Consider the following 6,577-nt stretch of genomic DNA (forward strand, 5'->3'; position numbering starts at 1 on the left):
GATCCCAAGTATTTGTTCAGCTGATCTGCCATCTCTTTGTTGCCCATTATGAATTCACCTGATTCTAACTGTAAGGGACCTACATTTGTCTTCACCAGTCTTTTTCTTTTCACATATCTATAGAAGCTTTTGCCGTCAGTTTTTATGTTTTTCTGCAAGCTTACTCGCGTCTTCTATTTTCCCCTTCCGAATTAAACTCTGTCCTTCTCTGCTGAATTTTAAATTTCTCCCAGTCCTCAGGTTTACTGTTTTTTTTGGCCAATTTATATTCCTCCTCTTCGGCTTTAACACTATCCCTGATTTCCCTTGTTAGCCATGGTTGAGCCACTCTTTCACCAGACAGGGATGTACAGATGTTGAAGTTCATCCATGTGTTCTTTAAATGTCTGCCATTGCCTATTCACTGTCAACCCCTTAAATATCTTTCGCCAGCTTATCTCAGCCAATGCATGTCTCATACCGTCAAAGTGAGCTTTCCTTAAGTTCAGGACCCTCAGACTTACTGTCACTATCTTTCTTACTGAAGAATCCTACTATATTATGGTCACACTTCCCCAAAGGATCTTGCAGCATAAGGTTGCTAATTAATCCTTTCTCATTACACAACACCCAGTCTAGGAAAGCCTGCTCTCTAGTTGGCTCCTCGACATATTGGCCGAGAAAACCATCCCTTATACATTCCAGGAAATCCTCCTCCATTGCCTTGCTACCAGTTTGGTGAGCCCAATCAATATGCAGATTGAAGTCACCCATAATAACTCCTGAACCCTTACTGCACGCATCTCTAATTTCCTGCTTAATGCCATCCCCAACCTCACTACTACTGTTTGGTGGTCTGTACACAACTGCCACTAGCATTTTTGTCCTTTGGTGTTCTGCAGCTCCACCCATACAGATTCCACATCGTCCAGGCTAATGTCCTGCCTTATATTGCATTAATCTCCTCTTTAATCAGCAACGCTTCCCACCCCCCCTTTCCTTTCCATCTATCTTTCCTGAATATTGAATATCCCTGGATGTTGAGTTCCCATCCCTGGTCACTCTGGAGCCAGGTTTCTGTGATCCCAATTATGTCATATCCGTTAATGACTATTTGTGCAGCTAATTCATCCAGCTTATTACAAATGCTCCTCGCATTGAGACACAGCCTTCAGGCTTATTTTTTGTCATTTATTGCCTTGTTGGAATTATGATGTGATGTGGTCCTTTTTGACTTTTGTCTTGGTTTCTCTGCCTTCCACTTTTCCCCTTACTGCCTTCCACTTTTCCCCTTACTGCCTTTTGTTTCTGTCCCCACTTTACTTCCCTCTGACTTCCTGCATCAGTTCCCACCCCCTGCCATATTCATTTAAACCCTCCCCACCATTATAGGTATTGGCGGGCTTAAAAGTGGACAAATCTCCAGGTCCGGATGAATTGTGTCCCAGGCTGTTGGAGGAGGCAAGGGAGGAAATTACAGGGGCTTTGACCCAAATTTTTAATTCCTCCCTGGCCACCAGGGAGGTGTCAGAGGACTGGAGAACAGTTAATGTGGTCCCACTGTTTTAAGAAAGGTTGTAGAGACAAGCCAGGGAACTACAGACCAGTGAGTCTCACGTCTGTGGTTGGGAAACTACTGGGAAAGATTCTGAAGGAGAGAATCTGCCTCCATTTGGAGAGGCAAGGTTTGATCAGGGATAGTCAGCATGATTTTGTCAGAGGAAGGTCATGCCTAACAAATTTGATTGAATTTTTTGAGCAGGTAGTCAAGTGTGTGGATGAGGGTAGTACAGTTGATGTAGTTTACATGGAGTTCAGCAAAGCCTTTGACAAAATCCCACATGGGAGACTTATTAAGAAGGCTAATGCACATGGGATACAGAGTGATCTGACAAGGTGGATTCATAATTGGCTTAGCGGTAGGAGACCAAGGGTGGTGACTGACGGCTGCTTTAGTGACTGGAGGCCAGTGACCAGTGGTGTATCACAGGGATCCATACTGGGCCTCTTGTTCGTCATTTATATAAATGACATCGTTGATTATGTGGGGGGGGGGGGGGGGGGGCAGGGTCAGTAAGTTTGCCAATGACACAAAGATTGGCCAGGTGATTAACAGTGAGGGTCAGTGTCTTAGGTTACAAGAAGATAGAGACGAGATGGTGAAATGGGCGGATAAGTGGCAGATGGAAATTAACCCTGAAAAGTGTGAGGTGATGCACTTTGGAAGGAGTAATTTGACAAGGAAGTATACGATGACAGGTCTGACACTGGGAAGTTCCGAAGAACAAAGGGACCTTTGTGTGTTTGTCCATAGATCTCTGAAGGTGGAAAGGCAGGTAAATAGGGTGGTGAAAAAGGCATGTGGCACATTCACCTTTATCAATCGGGGTTGATTACAAAAACAGAGAGATCATGATGGAGTTGTATAGAACTTTGGTGAGGCCACAGCTAGAGTACCGTGTGCAGTTCTGGTCGCCACATTATAGGAAGGATGTGATCGCACTGGAAGGGGTGCAGAGGAGATTCACCAGGATGCTGCCTGGGATGGAACATTTAAATTACGAAGAGAGGTTGGATAGGCTTGGGTTGTTTTCACTGGACCAGAGAAGACTGAGGGGGACCTGATTGAGGTGTTCAAGATTATGAGGGGCATGGACAGGGTGAATAGGGAGCAGCTGTTCCCCTTAGTTGAAGAATCAGTTAGGAGAGGACACAAGTTAAAAGTGAGGGTGGGAGGTTTAGCGGGCATTTGAGGAAAAACCTTTTTACCAGAGGGTGGTGACGGTCTGGAATGCGCTGCCTGGGAGGGTGGTGGAGGCGGGATGCCTCACATCCTTTAAAAAGTACCTGGATGAGTACTTGGCACGCCATAACATTCAAGGCTATGGGCCAAATGCTGGCAAGTGGGATTCGGTGGGCAGGTCAGGGCATTTCATGCGTCGGTACAGACTCGATGGGCCGAAGGGCCTCTTCTGGACTGTAGTAGTCTGTGATTCTGTGAACAGCACTAGCAAACAGTGTCCCCCTAGGACATTGGTTCCGGTCCTGCCCAGGTGCAAACTGTCCGATTTTATACTGGTCGCACCTCCCCCAGAACTGGTTGCAATGTCCCAGGAATTTGAATCCCTCCCTCTTGCACCATCCCTCAAGCCACGTATTCATCTTGGCTATCCTGGCATTCTTATTCTGACTAGCACACGGCACTAGTAGCAATCCTGAGATTACTACCTTTTGAGGTCCTACTTTTGAGTTTAACTCCAAACTCCCTGCTTTTTTACCTGTATCATTGGGGTCTATTTGCACCATGACAGCTGGCTGTTCACCCTCTCCCTACAGAATGTCCTGCAGCCACTCCAAGACATCCTTGACCCCAGCACCAGGGAGGCAACATACCATCCTGGAGTCTTGTTTGCGCCTCCAGAAACTGAGTGTGTTATTCCAATGATACGCAGCTCATACCCTGAGCTCCACCCTCTGGTCACAGGGAAAGTTAGTTCTTTCACTCGCTTTGAAGGATTGTTGCAAAAGTCACACAAAATAAAGGATGTGGTTTTGCTTTGAGGCGGGGGGATATCACTCGAGAGAGGCTGGTTGGGAAATAGATAATAAACTGGGAACGTATCTTGGGGTCAGATTTTCTTGATAATATCTGTGTAATGATGAATCATGTGAATAACCTGTTGTAGTTTGGTTAAAGGAAATTCTCTTGTCAGAGTGTTGTTTGGTGCTGTTTCTGTGATTAAACCACCTGGCACATGTGAGATAGTGATGTTCATGTTGTGATATGAATGTTAGGCCCACCAAGCCTAAACCGACCATGTTACCTAGCTGAACTAAAGCCCCCTACCCTTCCAGGGACCATATCCCTCTATTCCCATCCTATTCATGTATTTATCAAGACAGCCCATGAATGTCACTATTGTATCTGCTTCCACTACCTCCCCCGGCAGCGAGTTTCAGGCACCCACCACTCTCTGTATAAATAACTTGCCTCGTACATCTCCTTTAAACCATGCCCCTCGCACCTTAAACCTATGCCCCTAGTAATTGACTCTTCCACCCTGGGAAAAAGCTTCTGACCACCCACTCTGACCATGTCCCTCATAATCTTGTAGACTTCTATCAGGTTCCCCCTCAACCTCCGTCGTTCCAGTGAGAACAAACCAAGTTTCCAACCTTTCCTCATAGCTAATACTCTCCATAACAGGCAACATCCTGGTAAACCTTTTCTGTACCCTCTCCAAAGCCGTCACATCCTTCTGGTAGTGTGGCAACCAGAATTGAACACTATATTCCAAGTGTAGCCTAACTAAAGTTCTATAAAGCTGCAACATGACTTGTCAATTTTTAAACTCAATACCCCGGCCGATGAAGGCAAGCATGTCGTATGCCTTTTTGACTATCTTTGCCACCTGCATTGCCACTTTCAGTGACCTGTGTACCTGTACAGCAGATCCCTCTGCCTATCAATACTCTTAAGGGTTCTACGATTTACTGTATATTTCCCATCTGTATTAGACCTTCCAAAATGCATTACCTCACATTTGTCTGGATTAAACTCCACCTGCCATCTCTCCGCCCAAGTCTCCAACTGATCTATATCCTGTTCTATCCTCTGATAGTCCTCATTGCTATCCGCAATTCCACAACTTTTGTGTCATCCGCAAACTTACTAATCAAACCAGTTACATTTTCCTCCAAATCATTTATTTTTATATATATATATAAACAGCAACGGTCCCAACACCACTAATCACAGCCCTTTGAAATGCACCCGACCACTGCTATCTTCTGTCTTCTATGACCGAGTAAGAAGTCTCACAACACCAGGTTAAAGTCCAACAGGTTTATTTGGTAGCAAATACCATAAGCTTTCGGAGCGTGCTGTTCCTTCGTCAGATGGAGTGGTCTCTGTTCTCCAACAGTGCACAGACACAGAAATCAAGTTACAGAATACTAATTAGAATGCAAATCTCTACAGCCAGCCAGGTCTTAAAAGGTACAGATAATGTGGTTGGAGGGAACATTAAACACAGGTTAAAGAGATGTGTATTGTCTCCAGACAGAACAGCTGGTGAGATTATGCAAGACCAGGGGCAAGCTGTGGGGGTTACTGATAATGTGACATAAATCCAACATCCCGGTTTGGGCCGTCCTCATGTGTGCGGAACTTGGCTATCAGTTTCTGCTCAGCGACTCTGCGCTGTCGTGTGTCGTGAAGGCCGCCTTGGAGAACGCTTACCTGAAGATCCAAGGCTGAATGCCCGTGACTGCTGAAGTGCTCCCCCACAGGAAGAGAACAGTCTTGCCTGGTGATTGTCGAGCGGTGTTCATTCATCCGTTGTCGTAGCGTCTGCATGGTTTCCCCAATGTACCATGCCTCGGGACATCCTTTCCTGCAGCGTATCAGGTAGACAACGTTGGCCGAGTTGCAAGAGTATGTACCGTGTACCTGGTGGATGGTGTTCTCACGTGAGATTATGGCATCCGTGTCGATGATCCGGCACGTCTTGCAGAGGTTGCTGTGGCAGGGTTGTGTGGTGTCAGGGTCACTGTTCTCCTGAAGGCTGGGTAGTTTGCTGCGGACAATGGTCTGTTTGAGGTTGTGCAGTTGTTTGAAGGCAAGAAGTGGGGGTGTGGGGATGGCCTTGGCGAGATGTTCGTCTTCATCAATGACATGTTGAAGGCTCCGGAGGAGAAGCCGTAGCTTCTCTGCTCCGGGGAAGTACTGGACGACGAAGGGTACTCTGTCCACCGTGTCCCGTGTTTGTCTTCTGAGGAGGTCGGTGCGGTTTTTCGCTGTGGCGTGTCGGAACTGTTGATCGATGAGTCGAGCGCCATATCCTGTTCTTATGAGGGCATCTTTCAGCGCCTGGAGGTGTCTGTTGTGATCCTCCTCATCCGAGCAGATCCTGTGTATTCAGAGGGCTTGTCCGTAGGGGATGGCTTCTTTTACGTGTTTAGGGTGGAAGCTGGAGAAGTGGAGCATCATGAGGTTATCCATGTGCTTGCGGTATAGTGAGGTGCTGAGGCGACCGTCCTTAATGGAGGTGCATGTGTCCAAGAATGCAACCGATTCCGGAGAGTAGTCCATGGTGAGTCTGATGGTGGGATGGAACTTGTTGATGTCATCATATAGTTGTTTCAGTGATTCTATGACCGAGCCAGTTCTGTATCCATCTTGTCAACTCAGCTCTGATCCTGTGCGACTTCACCTTCTGCACCAGTCTGCCATGAGGGACCTTGTCAAAGGCCTTACTGAAGTCCATGTGGACAACATCCACTGCCCTACCCTCATCAATCATCTTTATCACTTCCTCGAAAAACTCAATCAAATTAGTGAGACACGACCTCCTCTTCACAAAACCATGTTGCCACTCGCTAATACATCCAATTATTTCCAAGTGGGAGTAAACCTGTCTCGAAGAGTCCTCTCCAATGATTGCCCTGCCACTGACGTAAGGCTCACCGGCCTGTAATTACCTGGATTATTCTTGCTACCTTTCTTAAACAAAGGAATGACATTGTCTATTCTCCAATTCTCTGGGAGCTCCCCTGTAGCCAGTGAAGATACAAAGATTTCTCTCAAGGCCCCAGC

This window comes from Mustelus asterias, chromosome 5, assembly GCF_964213995.1.
Source record: "Mustelus asterias chromosome 5, sMusAst1.hap1.1, whole genome shotgun sequence".
NCBI lineage: Eukaryota > Metazoa > Chordata > Chondrichthyes > Carcharhiniformes > Triakidae > Mustelus > Mustelus asterias.